At 41.3% G+C, this 25226-nt stretch overlaps 1 protein-coding gene across 3 annotated transcripts in view; it reads right to left on the bottom strand.

Annotated features, from left to right (window-relative positions):
- The window catches only part of LRRC3B (leucine rich repeat containing 3B), a 47133-nt gene extending 22699 nt beyond the window's left edge, over positions 1–24434 (bottom strand). Inside the window, exon 1 of one of the 3 annotated variants that reach the window (XM_017818056.1) lies at positions 24329–24434. The gene's annotated coding sequence lies outside the window, so the exon portion shown is untranslated. Of the gene's footprint in view, positions 1–12461; positions 12481–23597; positions 23682–24328 lie in introns of those variants that run through there. The other 2 variants (XM_017818057.1, XM_017818058.1) reach the window with 2 other exon arrangements.
- Positions 24435–25226: the final 792 nt, after the last annotated feature.

The raw sequence follows: 25226 nt of genomic DNA, 5'->3' as shown, positions 1-25226 counted from the left end.
GAGACACAATTATTGTATTGCTGTGACACTAAATCAAAATAGTATTCCCCTTTTTAAATTCATATGAACATCCAAAAGCAAAGGACCAAAATTTCACATATTTATTCATTTTTGTAACTGAAGTCAACAAATTGAATTACTGAATTGATAGCATGACAATACCCTCAATAAATATGCATAAACTTACTTGGAAACTCTTGAAAGGAGAAGATTTTTAAATGACAACAAGTCACACACAGTCAATTTATTTTGGTAAACAAATTCCTAAGTACCTAATGGACCAATTAAGTGATTAACTGAATTCAATGCATCAAACACTAACTTGGTTGCCTACTTTCATACAAGCTGTTTTAAAAGCACTGCCCTTAAATGAATTAAAAAAAAAAAAGAGAGAGAGAGAGAGAGAGAGAGAGAGAGAAAACATATAACCCTTTTTTAAATGCTTTTGGGCAGCAAAAGCCAGCAAGAAAACAAGGGGAAAATTTTGTTCTGTTTTTTGCACCCAAATTACAGAAGACAGTCCTGCAAAGTGTAGCTAGAAGGCTTCAAAGCAAAGCAAACCCAACCCACTGAATTTTGTCCCTACTTAAGTATCTTGTAAACTGTTCCAGCAATTTCAGAAAGAGCTGAACTCATGATAGAGCAAGCTTCCTACAATTCAACTTTTTGTTATTAACTTTAAAATGCCAGTCAAATGGTTTGTAATACAAAATACATTTTTCCATCCTTCATTTACAATCTTGTCTTAGAACATCTGAGGCCAATTCACATCCCTCTACACAGATGTGACATATGCCAAGGGAAAAAAAAACATCTCTGCAGGAATAAGCCACCAAAGCTTTCCCTGAAGCCTCTTGTTGGGTTTTGTAGCCTTGAAAGGACTAAGGCTATTATTATGCTGGTCCCCAGCTTGCCAAACCAAGAGCCCCTAGATCTGCTTGGTATCTTGTGATTTCATTCACTCACGGATTCTTTGTGGCTTTCTTTTGCTATCTTCCAACAGAGCCAGCACAACTGTTTTCATCTCCTAGTATCATTCAAACATTCTATCAGGTTATTTGCTTAACCCAGAAATCCCAGGGGCTTCCAGGAGCCCCGGCTCTGAGGGAAAGTTTGAGCATTGCAAGACATTGAAGAAGCAAGGCATATTACATCTACTCAATACTTCTACAGGTCCAGACAATCTGCGGTGAGAAGGGGAACACTTCTGCTTACCAGTTTCTTTCCAAAGCCACGGAGGGAGTCAACCATGAAGATAACCTCTACATGTAAGCAAAGGTACTACGTCATGAGATCATGTAGTTTATGCCTTGAAAAAAAAAGCATCATCTCAAATTTCAAGTTCACAGTAACAGAAATACCTTTCAAATTCATGGACTGATAGCACTGATAGCAGACAAACTCCTTTTAAATGCCCTGAACAATTTGGTTTCCCATTTCAAGGTAACAAGTTTAATTCCTTCTTCTGTTTTATGTTGAAGAGAAGCTCCCCTAATTAGGCACCAAGCCTAAAAAAGGCAGCCCGCCACATTGCCCCAGTTGTTAACTCTGAGCACTGGCAACCACTGCTTACAGATCTTCTCATGGTGGAAAAGGGCCATGCATAAGAAATTCAAATGTCCAGATAACTCAAAAAAGTACTACTTAATACAGTATATTCAAGCATGGCTACATAAAGTAAGCAAGATTAAACTCTATGGCAAAGAGAAGAAATGAAGTATAAACATATTTTCCCTTACAACACCAAATGGAAGTCACACTCATTTAAGCAAATATTTTGCTATATTGATAGAAGCCAAATACGTGGGGTCTTTTTTTTTCCAAAGCCTTCCTTTAGTCATTGCTTGTAAACTGCTGTGCTTATTTTTTGTTTGCTTCATACAAAGTGACACAAGAAATTTGTGTTCACCTAACACTATCAATGAAATGCTCTTTGCTTTTTTACAAGTTGTTTGCAATGAACATTTTAGCCCTCTCAAATGGTGAAGAATACAATCAGCCCACCTCTTCGTGCATGTCCTATGAGGATACTCATCCTCAGTAAAAACAAATTTCACTAGCCTTACTCAGCAAGCTGTAGTGGCATGTAGTAAAACTACAATACACATGAAAAACTTACAGACTTGCTAATTGGTAGCAAGATAACAATACAATATGCTCTCTGAAAACCACCCAAATTTCCCAAACTGCCTTTGAATAGCTTCTCTTTTTGAACAGGAACTTGATGCTTCACGTTCAATCTGTGCACATCACTTTCTCCTTCCTCCCTAAATTATAAACATTTTTCTTACATTTACTTCTTCTGAGATTCAGTAGTGACAGTTTCCTCCTTACACTCCTACATATATTTTGCACAAGCTGTTAAACAGAATTAGTCCATGCTTCTCTTTCATATCAGTCACCATTGGCCAAAAATTTTTCTGCAGAATCTGGTATAGAAGAATCCAACTGACTTCACAGCTGCAAAAGCTCAACAACAGCCAGGCTATTAAACAGAAAAGCAAAGTGTTTGTAAGTTATACTTGACCATGCAGTTGAATGCAAGGCTGTTTTCCCTGTGCTCTGAAGGAACCTAATTCACAGGCTTTAGAGAAATTCCAGTTTTGACCCTTACCAGCTGGCAGCCAGGCTGAAGAAAGGTTTTATGGACTATGGTCATGCAGACCCTCCAAATGGCCACGAGAAGCATTTACTAGATGAAAACAGGTCGCCGGTGGCTAACAGCAAAGGGATATGAACACAGCCATTTGGAAGACAGGTTGAACGTGTCCAGCATAAACTCTATGCTGCCTTTAACTACCATAAGAGAATCCTTTACAAGCAGAGGACCACTAAAATATTGCCTGGTGTCACTTCATTGTTGCACTCTGCACAATACAATAACCCAGGTTAGTTCTACAGGATACCATCAGCAAGAGGGCTGGCTGTGACTTTTACCTAAATGTGGAAAGAGATTATTTATTTACTTGAGCATAAAGGTACTCCTAAAATTTCACGGCAAATCTTTATTGCAAATTCCCCCTTATCATTCAAAATCAGCACGAACAAGTTAGAGTTACCTAGAGAAATGAAACTTTGCAGTTTTCACAGACTTAGCGAAGAAGAAAGATTGATGTAAGCAAATTCCCCAGCCACCGCCCAAAAGGCAAATTACAATCTGATAATTTTTTCAGTTGCAGTTCTCTAATCATCTTTAGTAGTGAACAGGAACAACCACTTTTGAGATAACAATCTAAACTCAACGTTTGATATTTTAAAAATTAAATAAAAATACCAGAAAAGATACACGAAGAAAACAAAGTGAAGTGACACTGTAAAACTTCTAGATTCTGGAAGATGAAATAATTCAAGTCTGAATGTCCTTCCTTTACCACGTGCTGGGACCACATGGCAGAAGGAGCAAAATCAACATGTGCAGTATTTGAAACCCGTGCCACAGAACAGACAAAAATGGTAAAAATAAAGAATAAACCTATTATGCAAGTGCTGATTTTTGCATATGTTTAAATCTGGAGGCACACTATCACTTCCTGCAGAGCTTTCTGCCAAGTACAGAATCCACAGGGAAAATGGCACAGTAATGACGCAGTGTGAGAAGCCTATCTGGGACAAACTTAATGCTGCCCGCCATGCGGAGGGTGCACTTCCAGGAATAAAGAGTTAGTCACCCTGTCTACCTCCACCACTCATCTTTTCATCTTCTGCATATTCTGCTCTGCAGAGACAGGCATTCACACCTACAGGATGCTGCTAAGTCATGTGGGGACATGTCATGCAGGGAACTGCTCTTCTACAGAAAACTCCTGCAAATATAATGGACATCCCACTAAGATATCTTTCTTCATGGGGATTCCCACAGGTGGTTTTGCTATACCCTGTTCCTGAATGCAAGCACCAATCTGCTTCTGCACACCCTGACTTTTCTCACGAAGGTTAGAAAGGGGCAGAGAGCATCTTCTTACATTCTTTGCATATACTGTGAGCCATAATTAAACAGAGGAATTATTAAAAATATTGGTTTAGAATCACAGATTCATTAAAGTTGGAAAAGATCTCTAAGATCATTGAGTCCCACCATTAACCTGTACACAACCACCTACACCACTAACCCATGCCTCCAAGTGTCACATCCACTCACCTTTTGAACACTTGCAGGGATCATGATTCCACCACTTCCCTAGGCAGCCTATTCCAAAGCCTGACCATCATTTCAGTGAAGAAATTTTTCCTAATATCCAATGTAAACCTCCCCTGACACAACTTGCGGCCATTTCCTCTGGTCCTGTCACTTTTTACCTGGGAGAACAGACCAACTCCCTTAGATATAGAAACACCTACTAGTTATAGAAACCCTTTCTTTTTTTTTCTTTTGTAAAATAAGTTTCTCTGTGGAATTGTGATTTATGCTGAATGCTGTAAACATTTCTTGTTAGCTCACTCCCAAAGCTCATTTCAGAGTGGGATAAGATCACATGCAGCTATCCCATGAAGCAAATTAATGAGTCATCAGTCTGCAAGTTAAACAACAGACAGAATCATAGATTCAGACCAAGGTAGGAATAGTAATGAATGAAACACCAGGTTCTAAATTACACCTCTGAAGAAAGCACCCTACGACAGCAACTCATAAACATACCTGCCTAGCCCAGCATGAAAAAGCATATAGGGAATCCAGTGGAACACTTCAGAGAAAAACTCCATGGAATTCAAGGGAGAGGAAAAATCTCCCTGAAAAATGTTTGAAGAAGTTAAAGAAATTCAATTATAGCAGCATACACCTCTGTAACTCACCTAGTCAAGTCTTGTATCCTATGTTCTTGCAGGTTGGCGTAAAGATTATGGACTAGGAAGATGTATTTTTTACACAAATTAAGTAATTCTAAACAATTTATAGTGAACTCTATTTTACTCCTACTAAGATCAGTACAGTTTTCCTCACAGAAGAAAAAAAACAATAGTGCAAATGTTTTCTCATTTTGTGTTCAAGTGGTTTCTTCTTTGACTAAACAAAAACAGCAATCTCAAAAAATGAGAGAATGTCTCACGAACCACACAGGCAAAAAAAGGCTCAAAATCTATCTGTGCAGTTTTGCTGGTCTAAATGCAAATAATCTAGGTAATAAGTTTAGATTTCTACCAAAGCAACTGAAAGCAAAACATGTCCCCAGAGATCTATAGCCTGATTAGTGATGATAAGCTGAGATAGCACAGGCCCAGCTGCTTGATATTACACAAAGAAAGAGGTGGGCAGGTTCAGAGAAAGCTGCACATATTGGTTTCACTCCTATTCACAATTTACCCCTACTATCTCACCCACTCTCTCTTCACCAAAGCATGAAATGACAGTTGCTTAGATTTAAGTTCTTCAATAGTCAGCTATTGCCATTACAGATTACAAAATAAATTAACAAAATGCCACCATTCCACATAGTAATTCCCAAACATCATGCTAGCCCTATGAATCTTCAGATGTTTTGCTCTCTTCCTGAACTCTTCTGCTCTGTCTCCACCTAACCAGCCACAGCACCTGCACTGTGTTGCAACCACAGTTCCTTCTTCCCTGCTCCAAGGCAGCACTGAGGATCGTTGTGGGTGCAGTACACATCAGGGGTATTTTCCCCCAAAACCTTCACCTGCACCCATACCTCACTGAGCATTGCATCCAATTAATTACCCCCTTGGTTATTGCATGATACAGAGGTCATGCCTACCACTCTCTTGTAAACCCTATCCACAGCCAGTGCACAACTGGCTGAGCTAGTTTAGCCAGAGAGACAGAAAAGAGAGCAGGAAGGAGGAGAGCCTGGGAATAAGTCCTTCAGGTCTGCTCTTCAGGAAACTTTCCCACACGGTGATTGCTGGCTCAGGTGCAAGATTCACAGGTTTAATTTTGGTGGTTCTCTTCCTACTAACACTTTAGCCCAGCCATGCTGCAACATACTGCGCACTGACTGCATCGGTCTGGGCAGAGTGAACATACTCTAAGTATCTGGCTGAGAAAGGTGAGGACCTCATCAAGAAAAATAATACCAAAAATTAAGAGAATTTTATTAAGAGAATGAGTGCTCAAAACAGGGCAGTACAGGATGATATGCCATTTAAGGACTTGCAACATATACCAGCATATTCCAAAGAGGGAATACTACTAAATTTTTATTTTGATACCTCCAAACCCATGATTCAACAACTCAATAGGAAGATAATTTTGAAGATTATTAAAACTACAACTCTTCTTCTCCAATCTGGAGCTGCTTCTTCACTGACTGATTTTTTAAGGTAGCTCAGTTCCCATCTCTGTTTCATGGCTTCTAATTAGCTTATTTCTTATTTTAAGTATTTACAGCTTGGGAATAGAAAAAGTAAAGGGATAGGTGATGAGCAGAAGGAACAAAACCTGTCTGTGCAGGATAAACACTCCAGGACATGGACCATCTCACCTGCGGTCAGGATGGAAAGCAGATTGGGAATGTCTCCTTCCTGCTCATGAAAACACAAGCGGCTGTGAAAGATTGTCTTCCCACCAGATTGTGGCTGCATCACACCTACCACGAAGTGACCCAGAGCACCCCTGCAACACACACAATTAAGTTCTGTCAAGCCTCTACTGACCACCTCTAGTGCCCAGCACATGGCACACTTTAATTTAGCATTAGCAAAATACCAATAGCCCCTGGAGAGACTTGGATTTAATTCTACTCCAAAAATATGTTCACTGTACTAGAAGCAAAGCAGCATCAGGGAATAATAATTATTAACTGTCAGCTCTTTGAACATTTTCATAACTATACCTAATGTCTTGGAAAGGATGGCTCCCCTTTCCCAATACGAATGCCAGAAACAGCATTTTTCTAAAAAACTGTCAGACTGCAGATGTTAACTCTACATTTCCTTTCTAAACTGTACAGATTCTGGAAGCAGAAGAAACAAGAATTCAGTATGTAAAATTGAAGTTCAAATATTTTCAGCAGCCCAGCGAAATCCTGTTTCTGTGAGTTAAAAACCAAATCTGCTCTGAGGCACAGCATGTACCTCATGGTAACAGTGTATATTTATGTTTCTGCTTCCTGGGAAGTCACTGCTATGTAAAGGGGTATGACTGCCTTTACAGGTCAAGGTAAAAACCTATTGTCCTGAAATGTATGGAAAATGAAAAACAGATCTAGCACCCTAAATACACAAAGGTATCAGAAGGGGTTGAGAGTCAGGAGACATCACCGATTTACACAGTTTAAATACCACAGTCAATGCCTTTCTTCTCCATGTGACTTCATGTTTTTCTTGCTTTTCAGCCCTTTAGAAACCTCACTCACAAGGGAGAAGATGTCACATTTCCCCTGGAACAAAACTGGCTTATGACACATTGTATAATTCCAAAAATACATCATGCATTAATTTGACACACTCCTGTCATCAAGACCTTAATTTCTAATATGTTCTTTTCCAGATAGTATGAAGAAATTTCTCTGCCTCAGCTATCTAATTTGTAACACTTCAAGAGGGAAAGCGTCTTCCTGCTCATCCCAAGGTCCTTCACATCGGAGATTCCCAAACCTCTGAGGAAGGTCTGCTTGAGTCTCTTCTTGAACATACTATGTTCTCATCCTAGCAAGTGACTGCTAGTGAGCTGCTTTTCTCAGCCAACACTTACTATTTTAATTCCTATCATTTCTTGACTAATTTCTCCCCTCTTTTTCTGTGCATTAGTTTTTTCCCTCTAATCCTGTGTTCCCATTAACTCTTTGCTTTCACCTTGGTTTTGCTTTCAAGACCCATGTGTCCCTCTTTTCCTTTACCACCAGACTATCATGTGTGTTACAAGTGATCTCAAATTCTGCAAAGAACTACAGTCATGACTTCTGTGCAATACTCTAGAAGTCTAGGAGTGCTGTCTGGCAATTGTTCAGGTAGAAACCCAAAATTTAAGTGGAATATTTTCTGTAAAATAGATGTGCTTCTGCTACATAAACTTTATGCCCTCCTACCTTCCCTAGAATTACAGCTGCTTCTCTCTCAGTTGTAAAAAGGCAGGGACAGAGATAGGATATATGGACACACTGAAATGCTTTATAATATCTTCTGGTGGACAATTAACTGTAGTCTGTGAGCCAGAGAACTGTAAGAAATCCACCTGCTCACAACTTTGCGACCTTCTGGTGAATTTTAGAAGTTATACAGCAGTTCAGATAAGCTGCCGTTTCATCTGCCCAACAGACCTCACCTGGTTAAATATTTCATAAATCTTGCTGAAAGCAGAATCATATTGGCAGACTCTGTATTAAAATGCAACAGACCTTTTTTTTCTGTTACCTATAATACTGAGCTACCCCTGCAGTGACCTAAGATAAGGAACCAGTGACTAGGGAGGGGGTGGAGGCACAGCACTGTCGATGCCACTACAGGCAGTATTGTCACAGTCTGACCCAGCTGTTTTTACCTTATCTCCCTCATTGTACATATTTTTCTCACCCTGTAAGCCCAACTGTACGCACACACAAATCAAATGACCTGATGCTGTGTTTTTTTACAGAATGTCCAAAATTTTTATTCCCTGGCTTGAGTTTGATGATACATAGAATAACATGAGTCGGTCCCAAAACCCAGAAAATCACTCCAAACTGTAAACTAATGTTGCTGACATCAAACTTGTCTCTCTAAATCAGCCATAAATTAAAATATCAAAAGGAAAGATGCTTCACAGAGATAATAAATTCTGGTAATTATTTTTCATAGCCTTCAATACACAGTCATTTGCACTTGTGAAAGACAATTACAAAACATTACTCTGACTTTATGCATCACCAAAGCAAAACAGTGAATTTGATGTACCAGTGTACTCCCTTTGCACTGCTCTCTGTGACTCTGCAGAGTCACACGGAAAAACATAAACCAATATTCATAATTTTAAAGATTTCCTTTCTGTGTCCTCTGCCACTATTTTTTTGTTCAATCCTTTCATGGTCTCACCATCAAAAGTCAGAATACCATTTACTGTCACAAAGAAGCTGCATATCCTGGACATCTTGGTTTTGAACCAAGTTCCACAGACGGGTATATTGCCCAAGAGAAAGCAGCCTGGCTGAGCTGCGTAAGAGAATAGCAGGCAGGGGATAACAATCTTAACATTAAGGGCATAACAATTTTAATATTTCTGGATTCAGGTTGAGGAAAGAGGAAGCAATGGCAGGTGCTGTTAGCTGCAAGGGACACCTGAGGAGTCACTCCATGGCATTGCACACATGAGCCAAGGCTGATCTTACTTTTCCTTCCCATATACCTGGGCAAGCAGCCAAGCTAAATGCACACAGCACTGGCATGGAGACTGAGCTCTGAATGTGCTCTTTATACCACATACGTTGGTCAGTTTGACCAAAAACACCTGTTAATTCTGCCCAGTACCAAAAAAAAATAACAGAGCTAAAGCATCACTGTCAAGTTGGAGAAAATGACCCTGACTTGGGTGAGCAGCTCTAGCAGAAACCGAGGAAAGACTGGAAGATGTGTCTTCTTTGTTTCGAACATACTCATGTCTTTGACAGTAACTACTGTTTTTCTGCCAAGTTTGCATAATTCTTTGCACAACAAGATATGTTTAACACATGATCTTTTAATGCATTTTTTAAAAAAAGAATTACAAATATTTCTGCAGCTACGAAGTTTAAAAAACTTCAGATTACAGATTTTACTCTGGCCTACTTCATTACACACTTCGTGTGCAAACTTATTACAAGAAAATGTTACCTAATTAAGTTTATTATGCTTTGTGGGTTTTTTTGGTTAATGTATTTAATTAAGAACTTCTCAATTTATGTAATTTATTATGGCATGACCATTGTTAATGAAGCTCACAAAAGGTACTGTTGGATAAATTCATGCAAAGGAGATGAAGCAGAGCAGAATGAGGGATTATGTCCTCAGACTTCTGAAGCCAAGAAGCCTGAAATAAATGCAAGTTGTGAGTCTTTGGAGCAGACGGTGCATTTATTGTAATTATTTCAGACTGCATGCTGATTGGAAAAGATTAACATAAATAGGAGCTGTTATTGCAGATGTTTCTATTCTTGCTAGGAAATCCCTTGAATATAGGAAGCACAGAATAAAAATGTGAAGATGCAGTACTACAGAATCGTAAGTTTTGTTCTATTCTTTTTTCTGTTCCGGACAGAAGAAACATAAATAAGGCTGTTCATCTTCAGGACTTGTTACCTCAGTAACGTGACAAAATATCTAGATGCAACCTCATTACTCAGCAGTGAGCGTTTTGGCACATTTCCTCCTCCCTTCCAGAAGTGTCCTTAGACTGCATGACACTAGGTCACCCTCCGGAAGCTGTATGGCCTGTAAGTACAACCATAGTTGGTGCAATAAAATCCACAACATTCAAATCCTTGTTCCCCTGTTCACCACAGCAAATTGGACACATAAATAAGTCACATGTAATTCTGATATTTCCAACTTCCTTTCTACATTAACCACTGAAAAAATTTCCATTCAGTTGGGAAAAAATACACAAACCTCTTACATTTGAAAATTTTCCAAAAATTAGAAATTGATAAAAATACCCAAATATAGTACTAGAGGTGTGTATAATACCTCTCATCATATCTTCTGATTTACTTCCTCACGTCTCATAATTTGTTTTCTTGTCTCCATAGGATCACAAGACACAGAAACCAAGAATTACAGTAAATGACTCAGGGTAGGGCTTTTTTGACTGCAACTTCAATCTGCTAAGGGTTATCACTGCAACACTTTTTAAAAGAAGAATTATACAACTATTCAGCTCTTCGGTTATTTGTGGACCAGCTTCATGCAGTATCCTCCACACTCGCAGAGATCAGTATGAGTCAAAGATGCTGTGGTCAGTACAGTGTCTGTCTACAGGCTGAACATTATTTCCTGTGGTTCTGCACTAAACTTGAAGCAAAAAGATCATATGGGCCTGTCCATACACCAGCAGAAATGGAGATGTATGTACACTATGTTTGACAGTCTCAGGACAGTCAGCTACACCACCATGGGCCAGACCCCAGAGCTTCCCCAGAGCCTGAAGCCCCAGAGCAAGCCTCAGCCCTGTGCTTGCGCTATTGGTGGTTGTAGCAACATTGCAGACCTAAACACAGTTTTCTTGGTCCGGGAAGGAGAACATCCGCTGCTGCCTAGGACTCACTGTGCCACAAGGCTAGTGTCCACCAAGATGCACCCAGGATGCTGGGCATTACAGCTGCCCAACCCTGCTAGCAGATGGCCCAGGCTCCTTCCGAAAAGAGATGAGGCTATTGAGGAGGATGGTCGCATGGTGACCAGCAGCTTAAACGCTGCCAGGAACCAGAATGCTACCAAGCACGTCTTTCTCACAGCACAGACACTGCCGCGGCGCCTAGCTAAGACAGCTTTAGTGACAAACTCCACTGACAGCACAGCACATCTCATACTCCAGATCTGTCCCTTTATTTCAATGTTATGAAACAGTATCATCAACTGCAGCTCAGGTACAGCTTCAAAGTAAAACGTACGAGCGCAAAGCAACAAGTCTTCTCTAACATTTACAGAGCAACTTTCAGCGGAGTGGATCTCATGGGATTTCTTAAGCCTTGCCAAGCCAACTGTATAATGCCACAGGTTTTCACAAGTGTAGCTAAGGGCAGAGTTTGGGTCTCCATACATATGATTTCTTCAATTCACTGCCAGCTGTAAGGGGTCAAACACTGACAGAACACAGAGGCAATTCTCCACAACAACACTGCAGAGGAAGGAAAGCACGACCTATGGGAGTGCCAAAGGGAATTCACCACAACTGCCGGGATTTGAAAAAGAGGGAGCAAGCAAAGAAAAAAATAATAATTAAAAAATACTGCTTCCCCAACACAGTAGGTTGCAATAGAAATTCTACCTTATTTTCAGGGGGGAACCAGGAGAGTTATGGGCACAATTACAAATTCTGCAAATCCTTTCCAAAGGACTGTCCTTCGAATGACTGAAGCAAGATCCCAATCTCCCCGAATTAACTACATAACAGGGCTCAGCAGGAATTAAATGCATTGTATGACTGTCACTTCTATCATTTTGAGCAGAATCTTGTTTTAGCAGCCTGTCAGATGGTAAGGGTAGATATGAATTCAACAGATAATACTGAAGTCCCAGAAACAGTTATTTCAAGTATTTTTGTATTGCAAGGTAGGAAGAATACCACACTTCTCATCTGGAAATATGCTGTGTTCAAATCAGTACGAATAACACCCATTCTTAAGGTGTTTTCATTACGATTTTGCATAAGTCTATAACAAACTGAGACAATATGTACACTATGGACATAAATCTACTGTGGCTTACACCCACATAAATCACAGTAAATTCACCAAGCTTAGACATGGGTTTACATCAAGTCTTTAAATATGAGGATTGTCAAGCAAAAAAAAGAAAAATAAATCCACAATGCTGATGTTTCCAAAACAAATACCAACCTAATCGCAACCTCAGTACAACCCTGATCTCAGTTCTGAACCTATGCACATTCCCATGGTTTCTCCTCCTTGTAAGAATCTGTCTTGTAAGCTCCTTCTCTGTCAGCTCCAGCACAGGTACAGGAGGGCCAGCGCCAGGCACCTGCACTGAAAGTCCTTTGGTGCCCTGCTCCATGTAACCCTCAGCCCACACGAAGTGTTAAGCTGGTGCAATGGAAGAGTCCTCTGCAGCTGGCAGCTCTAAGAGAGGGGGAAACAACTTTTCCTGAAAGTAGCAGCAATGAAAAAGGAAGAAAGACAGTAAGATAAAAAGAAAACAGTAAAAAGTTTAGAGACTGTAAACATTCTCATTAGTATCCAAGTATTTGCAAGGAAAATGACACAAAGTTTACTTTTTATTAACTCATTACAGTGCTATGCTATAATAAAACATCTCTCCACTCTTGATTGGGAAATGCTGTACTTGTTTAAGCCTTTTTAAGACTTTTCTATCACCTGAGAACACTTTACATTCTTATTTAGAAAGGACATTTTCCCCTGAGAAAGGAAAGCTTCTCCTTCTCCTAAGTTTCTTCAAAGATTTTTTTCTTTGTTGTACGAACATCTCTAGTGGACTTTGTTGTTGGAACATCACTTTGGTTCAGAGGAAAATTAGAACAAGGTTTTAAAAGTACTGGGGAAGAAAAACAAAAAAAAAGGGAGAAACGTCTGGCAAGTAAAACATTTTAAACCCACATTGCAAAATGCCACATGGGACTCCCCCATTGCTGAGAACATTGAAATCTCACCTACTCACCCTCCCCTAAGCCATGCCACTCACTAAGGAAGAAGAATTGAGCATTTTTTTCTCAGTACAGTTTTGGAAAAGCCTTCCTGTAGTCCTGAATCACTACCTTGAAGGCTTTATGAAAACCACAGCAATTAAAACCCTCAACTCACATTAACAATATTAAAAAAAAAAATCAAACAGTGGTATTTTAGAGTGCAGTAAGCATAACTAAATTTGGCAGCAGCAGGTACAGAAAACTTGCCATCATTCTTTTTACATCCTGGACCAGACACCCATCCTATAAAGAAACTCCTCTTTTGTATAAAAGCCCAGCTCTTGAACAGACTTTTAAGGGAAGCCTATTACTGCTAAGAGCTGTGAGCCCGTCACACAGATGGCCAGAGACTGAGCTCCTGTCCAAGATGCTTCTCTGAATGCATTAGGAGTTCCATGACTTGCCCTTTGAACCAGTGTCCATGTCTCAGCCTTGACAAATTCTTATGTCCTGTGCACACCCAGGAAATCCATTTTCTCAGGGCCCAGCAAAATGCCTCCATCAGGGATGCCAAGAAAGTAATGTGGGCTTAGCAAGGACATGCTTTAGTATTAGCAGCATGTTTTATCTTTTACCTCTCACCAGAAGCACAAATCTTACAGGAAATGTTTCAGCATGTTCTGATCTTTCTGCCCTTCATCTCTTCAGATGAGCCTTCTTACACAGGTATTTTATCTGGTACATCCCTGCCAGCTCTTTATAGACAGCACTTCCCTCTCGTGCCATCCTCCAAGCCTGACATGCAACTCCGAACCTCTGCCACACGTGATGAATTAGTGCTGACAGAGGCTGGTGTTTTGCTTGGTCTGTTTGTTTGGGGTTTCTTCTGTATGGGCACGGAAATGAAGTTCACCCTTCAAATGAACCAAGGGTCAAACCCCTAATGAAAAATTAAAGGCTTTCACCATTACAGGGAACTACAACACAGCGTAAGGAGGCAAGGTGAACTTCACCGTGTCCCACAGAGCCCCTGAAGAAAAGAGGTGTGCCCCAAAGCTGCGGTCTGATGTGGTTGTAGGTACAACATGTCCTTGAGGTGAGGAGGCTCACAGGAAACCTGCAAACACCTACATCCTTCTACAACACTAACAATGAGACAGCAGCCACGCTGCTGCTGTCAGGCAGCGGGGCACCTGATGTTCAGCCCAGTGTTTTCTTTGCTTGTTAGCACAGCCATAATATTCTCCTTACGGCACCTGAGGAATACAGTGTTTCTCTCTCATCTGAAAAAATATGGACTTTGGCACAGGAAACAGGTTTCAAAAGATGGGCTTTTTTTTCCCCTGTTCTGATGTGAAAATGTCGAAAAGATACTGCAAGTATTTGTACTGCATTTGTTTTGGAAGTGAAGACACAGGTTACTTGCTTTTAATTTCCTTTTTCCAGGTTCATTCTTTATTTAGTAATAAAAATAAAAATTCTTCTGAAAAAGTAATATATTCAAGGCTAATAAAATCCAAGTGCAAAATATTTTTAGAGAGCAGCTTAGGTACAACTATTAAGTTGTCAAATAAAATCATCTAGTCTAAGTTATACCGGAGAAGGGTCAAAGTTAATAGCTAACTTCTCAGATTGAAACTGTTTCCAGGAGCAACTCTTCTATCCAAGATGCTGCTGGGTAACTCCAAGAACAGTCAGGGATATGGGTGAAAACAGTGAACCTGAGTAGTGTTAGTGTTAGCAAGAAGTTCACCTCTCTCCAATCTCCAATTTTCACTACCACAAACCTTCCACCTCTGCAGTCAGCCTACCTCTAGATCAACTGACCACAAGTTCAGTACCTGTAATTAAAAACAAACATGCCTTTTTTTTTTTCCTAGATGGCAATAATGAAATGTAGTTCCTGATAGCTGATCTTTAAAAATTCAATCTCTGTCAGCTGTGGTATTTAAGGTTGCTAAAATACTACTCTATCAGTGCCCTTTACCTGCAACTGACCGGTGCAAAATGAAGAAACAAAGTCAGAAGGGCTGAGACCAAATGTTTTTAGAGTCACATTAACTCCTGACACACACATCTGAATTTACAAAAATGTCAGTTTTACTACAATACAGCTATTTATTAAATTCAGCAGTCTTTTTTAACCCCTTGCTTTAAATAGTTTTAGAAGAAAGGTGATAATACTCTTTAAAAAAATAAATTAAGGAAACTATGGATGCATAGGAAATGGAGGAGGCTACTTGGAGCGGCTAAACAAATGGAAAAACATGTGGTCATAGAATCAGCCTTTAGTTCCCCAATGCTTTACATTAATGAAGTACTGCTCTGCAAGCCTGATAATATTTTAGTCTCCCTTTGCAGATGCCCAAGCATTTACTCAGTATTCAAAGCTGCACTCCATAGCATCTAGAATCAGAATTTAAAACTAGCAGGCTCAGCCTGCAGATTAAAAAGTGCTTCGGTGAAAAAAGTACCAAGACACATTAACTCCAGGCAACAAGACTCCTTTTGGGACCCCACAGAACACCAGAGTTTACCTGCTCTGCAACTCCACAGCAAGAGGAAAATAAAGATTCTGTCCTCATTCACCTCATGTTTTTCTAAGGACTTCCCAGCTAACTCAAATGTCCATAAACTTTTTAAAGCAATTGACATATCATCAAAGCATTGCTTGCCAAGTCATGCATGCCACAATGCAAAAAATACTCAGATGACAGTGCATGGAGAGTGTTTCTCTGAGGGAAGACTAAGTTCTCTGGAGAACGGACAAGGTCTGTAGAAGTATGTTTGTGGTGATACAGCCACACAGAAAGTCCAAATTGGAATGGTATTTTTAAACCTGAAAGTAATGTAAAATATATTTTATTGGATCTGATCTGTGGTCAGATTTCATCTCAAGAAAGATCACCAGCATGACAGTTTTTCTCATGGAAAAAGTAAATATACATTTGTGAGCTGAAATCAGTGACAAAGGTGTAATAGCAAATATTCCTATGGCAAGCTTGTGAGAAAGGGCCATTCTCAGACAACAAAGCCTGAATAAGAGAGGGTACATCAATTATTGCTGCACAAACCAAACTGAAAGAACAGCACACAGCTGATATGTTCATAGCTGTTCGTGCAGCATGACAATGAGAAGGGCTGAGATGGTATTAGAGAACACAACAGTATGCATTCAATTTTTAACAGATTCATACTTTTTTTTTTCTTTTTTGCTCACAACCAAAGGAAGTTGCAATGCTACTGACACTGCACAGTTGACTGTTGTTTTTCAATTTGTTAAGAAAAGTCTACTATAATTAAGGACTTGCTTGGCCTCTGTCAATTTTGTTCCACACTGCTGCCTCACACTTGTTTAAAGAACTGAGAAAAAAATTGTTGAAAATGTGGCAGATAGTGGAAAAAAAATAAGTGTTAAGCTTGTCTCCTTCAAATTAGGTGTTATTTGTACAGATGGAGCACCTGCCATGACTGGCAAGAAGAACAGTCATGTTGCTTTGCAGGAAAAATTTTTAGATGGAAAGTTATTGAAATACTATATGTATCCATCAGGATTGTTTTCTGAGCCAAAGGTTTAGGTTTCTTGCATATCTAAATCCTGTCAAGTCCTACTCTAGCAAAATACTTGTTTATAGAATCGCAGAATTGTTTAGGTTGGAAAAGATCATGAAGTCCAACCATTAAATCAGCACTGCCAAGTCCACCACTAACCCATGTCCCTAAGTGCCATATCTACACATCTTCTAAATACCTCCAGGGATGGTGACTCAAACAGCTGTTAAAATGCTTGATAACCCTCTCAGTAAAGAAATTAATCCTAACATCCACTGTGCATCAGGGCTGCTAATAAGCATACCAAGTAAATGATGAAAATGATGAGCAGAATACGTATACAACGTTTTCTGTTAAAGGCCAAAAACTGTGAAATACCCTGGAAACAGAGAATGACCAACACATTTTCTCAACAGAAATTATTAACCTTTCAATGACAACAGTTTGCTGATAACTAAGAATGGGATCAGCAATCTGGTCTGTAGAGACATGACATGTCAGCTTTGCAGCCTCAATACATACTCACAGGGAAAGGACTGCCTATTTACTGCATGCTGTCACCCATGTGTTGCTTTTCAGTCAGCTGAGATGTTCTTATTCTATTTGGATTGGCGTGCTTTGGTTACATGCAGTGTGCAAGAAGTGACAACTAAAGGTCTGAGAAATACTGTGATCTGAAACATGGGGAGTTGTTTCACTCTAAGTTAGAAGATCCTACAAAACAACAATTTCCCACTTGTATCTCATTTTATAACTTGATGTAGATAATTTCTTTGAAAAAATATTCCAGTTTGGGATCTCTTAGCTTTAAAAGATAGGGGATATCCTTGCAGCAGCAGAGTGAAAATTGGTACTCCCACCTACAGAACAGGACCAGGCACACCCAGAGAACAGCAAAACCTCAAAATGAGAAGCAGACCTCTGATACATGCTTTCCTTTTTAATGCTTATGAAGATTGGGACTTACACATATTGAAACAGTAATACTCCATTACAAACTTCCTTAAAAATAGACCATTCAAAAGTCACCAATTCCTATCTCAATGACTCGGCGTCAACAAAGGTGAAAACAAGTGCAAAAAGGACATTTAGAAACACTCACACTATCTGAAGGTTGCAATGGCAGCTGTACTCTGTTAAGTTCATTTCAGAAGAAAAGAACTAAGGGTCATTCTCTCTTTTGACACTAATAACAATAAATTATGTTTAATAAAACATGGGAATCAAGCTAAATTTTAAAGACCATTTGTAGTACATCTAGGAAAAAAACCCTAACCCAAACCCAAACCCAACTCTAGCTAAACTCACTATAAGGAATGACCCCTGGATTTACTGATTCCCAGTCTTGTGAACAGTCTTCTGCCTTTGAGTATCTTCCCTCTTCTGAAGCTCCTACATTTGCACACACTAATTTTAAGATTTTTGTTCTTGGCAAATACCATTTTTTGCCCTTTCAAAATTAATCTTCGGAGTAAAAAAAGCACTACAGAATCTGTTTTTGAAAGTGTGAGAAAAGGTTTTTTGGAGTTTTTGCCTTTTTCTTTTTTTTAAGGTAAAACTGTTCGAAAACAATACACAAACACTGCTAAAAGAATTAAAAATAAAATTCATTGGAATGGAAATCTAAAGAGATTGTAACAATTTTCATTGCCAAACACAGAATAAAAATGGGTTAAAAAGTCAAGAATTAAAACGCCAATAGCTTAAATTTATTTTGGTTTTAACGTTGATAAGCTGAAGTTTCATCAATAAGATATATAACCAACCTTTCTTGCTTAACCACATATGATCTAGAAAGCAACTTCATATACAATTTTTGTTGCAGTTCCTCTTTCAAGAGAAAGAATTATTGGCCTGTGCTCTTAAAGGCAAGGGAGTACTTGTCTGAACTCAACACTATTCACTATTCTCTTCTAACTATAATGCTTTTACAATGCCAAACACCATGGATTCATTTGAATGTCCAAAGGCTTCACCCTTTTGCTGCAAATTATTCACATGCACTTAAAAATGTATACTTTGTAAGTATTACAAGAAAACTTTGCATGAAGCAAATTCTGCTAAAGCGATACACATTCATAAGGGAAACAGCCCTCACACGCTGTTCACAAGCCCCACTAACTCCCAGTGCAGGCATATTAAACACCCAGTCATTCAACCACTGTAATGAAATGCTGAATACTCATGGTCTTTACATATGAAGTAACTTTACTTAGAACAGTTGCAAAAGTATGCAACCCAGTTTTGGTAAACTGCAAAAAAATACTCCCTTTAAAATCAATGCCATGATTTGGTGGAGAAAGTAATTTTAACAGAGGTAAATGATAACACCATTAAAAATAACATCCACAAATTATACCTCTTAAGACAGACTGCCACCTTAGACATGCCATCTTTAAAAGCACATGCCCTATTAACTGAGGTTGTGCATCAGAAGGATGAAGCAGAAACGTGAAGTACCTGCCAGGAGAACACTTTGTGTCAGACTTTCACAATTTGAGTAAACTACTGGTTGTTATGTAAGCGCGGCAATATACAGATTCATACAGATAATATTTTCCAATTGAAAACTCCATGGAAATTTAAGTCCATCCCTTGACCTTTGATCCCTTCCTGTCCACCTTCTACTTTCTTTATGCGTTGCTTCCCTTTTCTAATTTTTTAAAATTCTGTTTGTCTCTCCTTTTACTGTCACTTTATAACTGGACTTTTCATTTATTGTTCCTTAAATAATTAAATAGACTCCATTTGCTTTCCTGCTTCCAAGCCAGAGTAGCATCCCACTTATGTGCTATCACTCACTTCTATCACCTTTCATTTTCTCGTGTTAGCATATCTTTATAGTGCTATTTGGCAAGCACAGATTAACTTTCTTCTTCTTCCCAAAGGGTAAGTTACCAGCTTTATGAAACTGTCATTAATGAAGTGCCAAATTCTTTAAAATACATGCTAACCAGCTGAATTGACCCTGAAAAGCAAAGGTAAGCCTTAATCAAGTACATCAAGATCTGCAGTGCCAATATTCATCTCTGTTTAAGTAAAAAGACCAATTATTCAGGTCAACGTATCTCTGAAAAGGCCTTTTACCAGTCCTGTTTCCTTGAGAGGCATTTTTATCTACTTTCTGTCTGTGGAGTTGAGATAGAAAAAGCCAAATTCAATTCCTCAGCAAGGCTTCTAGTCTCACTCAAATTGACCAAAACATCTTTTCTGAAGGTCCATGGCAAACCCATGGCACAGCACGGAGCTGAGCCAGAGGCCTATGGCACAACCCCACCAGTCACCCCAACCTTCAAGAGTCAAGCTACATAGTTCAGCCACTACCTTTCTCCTTGTTGTCTTCTATTTCTCCCCTATTTTGAGAGCATCTGGCCTTTTTCATATGGTCTCATTTGGTTCCTCTCTTTCTTTCATCCCTACAAAAGTTCATACCCTCCAGAGAAAGAATACCATTTTAATTCAGCAATCATTGCCTTTTCCTTGCTGATGGAAAACAGAACCCAGGAGCTGTGCTGATCCTTATGGTAAAAGGTTTTCCCCATGCCCACTGCCAATTTCAGTCAGAAATAAGCCAGTTTTTGAAAAAGATCTGCTTGCTGAAGGTACTCAATGGAGCATTTAAATATCCAGGTGGAGAGAGATAAAAGATACTTTCTTGTTCAGTAATGGTAAGCATTGCTTTTATATTCCAAAGTTCAAACCAAGTGTGTAAAGCAAGCCAGTGCTAGATAGAAATGCTGGTAAGTCTATAAGGGTAAACAGTGCAGGTCATCAATGGCAAATACAGACACAGCCACCAGTTACCCACAAAAATCCCCATGAAGCTCGATCATACACCTTTAATTGTTGTGAAATAATGAGATCCTCCTCTACAGTGGGTTCAGCAACTGTACATCTGAACCATGAGCTCTGATGAAGCAGCAAGTAAAACTGGTACCACATCATACTCTTTTTTTCCTCTGGGATGCACCCACAAATCTGCCGTACATCCAGACTACCAAACTCACCAGAAAGACGGAGGTACAGAAACTACTTATGAAAAGAGCTGGATTGAAACTAGAAGCAGAGATTAAATTCACCAGAACAACCCTAAATTTGATGCTACTTCACCCACAGAACATTGGATCTAAGAGCAGAAGGTACACCTTGTTCATGCATGTATTTGCAGACTGTAATCCCTATAAAAATACTTATTGAATGTGCTGAGAAATTCCTATATCCTTTTTGCTTGTACTTTCTGTAGACATACTGACATTTGATTCATACAAGACTAAAGTGCTCTACTAAAATTGCACTTTCTGGAGGTTAGTTTTACTAATAAATAAAATATAATTTTAAAATGCTTGGCCAAACAAGCCAAAGTAAATGCTACATATTCCATGAACTCAAATAATTTATTCCTGGCTCAAAATACTGTCATTTTAAAAAAAGATTCTGTTTAACATCATTGTAAGTTTCTAAATTGTTCCATAAGAGTTTTCTCTAAGCTTACAAACAAATTTACACATTTTTGCTAGCCACAGAACACTAATTTAATCTACATTCTCTAATGAGGGCTGATCCAAAGACCATTCATGCAGATGACAAGGACAGTAAGTTATGTGCAAATCCTGTAAATCATCAGGATGCAATATTCCACTCTGAGAATAAGTACCTTCCTTAGTTCATCTTCTGCTTAACTGAAATGGCAACAACAAATATTTCTACACATATTCCTGGTGCTTAAATCATCCACTTCATAAAAAAGTTTAAAACCTTCCTGCCAGTGAGCCATGTATCCTTGTGTTACTTCCATAAATATTCCTAGTGAAGTGACAGGAAATATCCTTAAAAGCAAGACCCAGAAGTACCTTATTATTTAACTGAACATCTAAAGGTGCTTTTGTAATGAAGCAATACATTTTCTCTAGCTTTAGACACCTGAGTTAGCACTTCTGAATACAGTGGAATTTTATAAATTTCAGTTCTCCTGCCAAGAGGATATTTCTTGAGCTGACATATCATGCACTTGCTCTGTTACTCTAGTTACTCTAACAGTGTTTCAGTGTGAAGAGGAAGAGTTTCCTACCTCCTGAAAGATTTGAAATAGAGCCCATAAAGCACATGGAAGAGACAAATCACAAATGTATCCTTAAGTCTTGCTATTCAATTTATATATGGCAGAGCTCTCACGGACTGTATTAGCTCAGCACTGGATCCAGACCACAGACTTATATCCCTATTAAATTATACTTCTTTTTTGATTGGTCTCTCATTTGAGGCAAACCACATTCATTTTTGATAGTTGCAGGTACAATCCTCCTCCTCATTCACTCAGGCCCTGATCTCCAAGATACTGAGCAGCTTCAACTCTCCCTAAGGCTATTGAAAACTACAATCACACACAGAAGCTCATTTTAGTTGGACTGAAGTCAGTGCAAATTTTACAGCGGACCTCAGGGAAGGCAAGATCAGGGTTCAGTGACCCAACCAGCAATAGCTGAATAAATGTAAGAGATCTGGACTTAACCTCACATTCTTCTCTTACTAAAATCCAAGACATCTCATTAGCACCAATGAGCACATTCCTACATAGTGCCCTACGCTGGAATTCTCTGACAGTGGGCTTGATCCTGCTATCTTGAGTCCTCATGGTATTACCTGTAGAAGTAATCCCACAGAAACCCACAGCAACTTGCACGCACAAGTAAGGGCTGCAGCAATCACACTGTTATAATTAATTCCAAGCATTTTTATTATTTAGAAACTAAACTAGAAAATTAGACTCTGAACATAACAAAGGTTTTGCAAATTAGTTCATTCTACAGCTTACTTTCTTTCCCTCTAAATCAAACTAGAAGCCCACTGTGTGCCTGTCCTTTTTAATTAAATTACTAAGAACAATATCAATGGGTAAGCCATATGAACACTGTGGTGTTCTATATCAAAGCCTTCAAGCTACCACATTCAGTAGGGCATGACGCACACCTTGCAATTTAAATGTACAAATTATTAGAGAGATTACTACAAGAAGAAATTTTTTCCCGTTCGTTTTCAGCATTCAGAAAAGGCTATCACATCGGAGTTTTCAGCTCGGAAAGAGGTAATTTTCCTTTCCTTTCCAAATCTGTAACATTTTCTCATGGCAATTATTTTTTAAAATAATTACAATTATCTCATAAGCATTGCCTTATTTTGTTATTTTCATATACATGTAAATACCTCTGGGATTACTTCTTTGAGAAGAGCACTAAATGTTGTTTGCTTGGTTTTCATTCTGAGTCTTTAAGTAGAAGGTTTATTTATGCTTTTCAAGTTATTTGGCTGTTTTTATTCTGTAATCACACCATTTCTGCTATCTAGGGATAATCAGAAAGACTGGGTGATAACCTGCAGCCTGAATCACTTTGACATTTTCTATCAGGCACTCTAAAATCTTCTAATTTTTGAAGGCAGAAGCCAAAAAGGAAAGAAGAATTCTCATTGGCACATCTGAGGCATTTTCCAAATTTCTGGCGAGGGAAATTCTGGATGTGTAGCTAGCCAGAAAGCCGAGAGAAGAGCCCGCGGTTCCCACAGACACCGAGTACCCAGCACCCGGTTGTTACAAGCGATCCTGACATTTCTGTCCGGGCTGTAAGGTCGCTGCCGTGCACCGCTCGGGGCGCCGGGACGGCAGCGGGACCCCCGACCGCCGGTCCCCGCGCGGGGCCGGGGGGCAACACATCCCCCGCCACGGCTGCGCCCCGGAGGGCGGCATTTGCCCCCCGGGGAAGCCCCAGCGCCACCCGCTACGGTCCCGCCCGGTGCCTCGCCGTGCAGCGGGGGCGACGCAGCTCACCTGGGCGCAGCAGGCACCGCCGCTGCCCCCGCTGCTGCCATTTGTTGCTTGCGTTCGGAGGGAGATGCCCCCTCCTCCCCATCGCAGCTACAGCCGCTTGATCCGTAGCAACTGGTCTTGGTAGATCTCAAAGTGGAAAAATCCTACGGCAACACACACGGCGTCTTCCCACCCATCCCCACCTCCACCGCCCCCTTCCCCGCCAGCTCCGCTTCGCGCTCCGGCCGCCGCCCGCACACTGATCGGCGCGACCGACCTCCGGCAGCGCGCCCCGCACACGGCCGGGGGGCAGCGGCCAGGCGCCCTGGGAGCGGAGATATATGGGGGGGGCGCTTTATTTTCCTCTCGCCTTTCTGATGCCGCTCCGGTACGGGACCGGGGGCCACGGGTCTCAAATCCCTCGTTTGCTCCCAAGCGAGGGGGTGTCAGCTCCCTTCCCGCAGCCTCCGCCTCTAGATTCCCTCCCCATCCCCCGCTGCCTCGGCGGAGCTCCGACCCCGTCAGCCCCCAGCACTCACGGGCACCCGAGGTTCGCCAGCACGGGCAGGGGGAGAGAGTATCTCCCCTGGCCCTCGCCGATCAGTGCCAGGCAAGGCGGCACGGCACGGCATGGCACGGCAGTAGCCCCTCGGCGGCAGCACCGCTGCTCGCCTCCCCCTCGCTCCCTTCCCGTGGAGTTTCCTCCCGGCGCTGCCGTCCCCCCAGCGCGGCCGCGGGGCCCCGCAACTCACATCGCGGCGCGGCGCCTTCTCGCAAAACTTCCCGGCTGTTGCCCCCGACTGCTCCGCCCGGCTCCGCTCCGCTCGGCGCAACAGGCAGCGCAGCCTCACCTGGCGCGGGGCCGCCGCGCCATGGGAGCGACGGGCGGAGCCTGCGGGCGGCGCGGCCGGGGCGGCGGGGCCCGGGCACGGCCACCGCCCGCCCTGCCCTGCTGCCTCCGCCGGGCGGCTGTGCTGCCGCGCCGCCGCTCCCTCCTGCCCCTCCGCTGCGGCTGCGGGTACGGAGGCAGGCGGGCAGGGAGGGAGGAGAGAGCGGGGCGGGGAGGGAGCGAAGGAAGAGACCTCCCTCTCGCTCCCACGGCACAGCGGGGAGGTGCTGGCCGGGGCGGGTGATGCTGCCCGTCCCTCACTGGGGCTGACGGGGGGCTCTCACCCTCCAGGTCCCCGGGCAGAGTCAGGGCCGCCCGGTGGAGGCCAGTGCGCGGGCACAAGCGCTCTCTCCCGCGGGGTACCGAGGGGCAGAGAGCCCTGCCTACCGGGAGCACCGCAGCGGGCGCGGGGTGCCTTAAGAGGGTGCTTCTGCTCCCCCCAGTGCCCGCCAGGTTCCCCAGCAAAATACGAATAAGGTTGATTGTATTGCCAATCTGAATGAACAGCTGTCATTGCCATTGTATGACACTTTATTCGGCAGACTTGTGTATTGTAGCACAGTTCACCTACAATAGCTGAACTTTGCGCCGAACCTCACCAACTTTTTGCCTTGATCCAGTTATTCAGACCCTGCTTTGGGTTTACCACGGTTCTTGCCGGAGCGACTCAATTCTCTGAGAGGTGCTTCTGTGAAATGTGCTGTGTTGCAGCAATTGCGTGGACTGTCAAAACACAGATTTGAAGGAACATCACCAGCTGG

The sequence above is a fragment of the Lepidothrix coronata genome, unplaced genomic scaffold, assembly GCF_001604755.1.
Source record: "Lepidothrix coronata isolate B3197 unplaced genomic scaffold, Lepidothrix_coronata-1.0 Scaffold64, whole genome shotgun sequence".
NCBI classification, from domain to species: Eukaryota; Metazoa; Chordata; class Aves; order Passeriformes; family Pipridae; genus Lepidothrix; species Lepidothrix coronata.
This window is presented reverse-complemented; position numbering and strand designations above follow the sequence as displayed.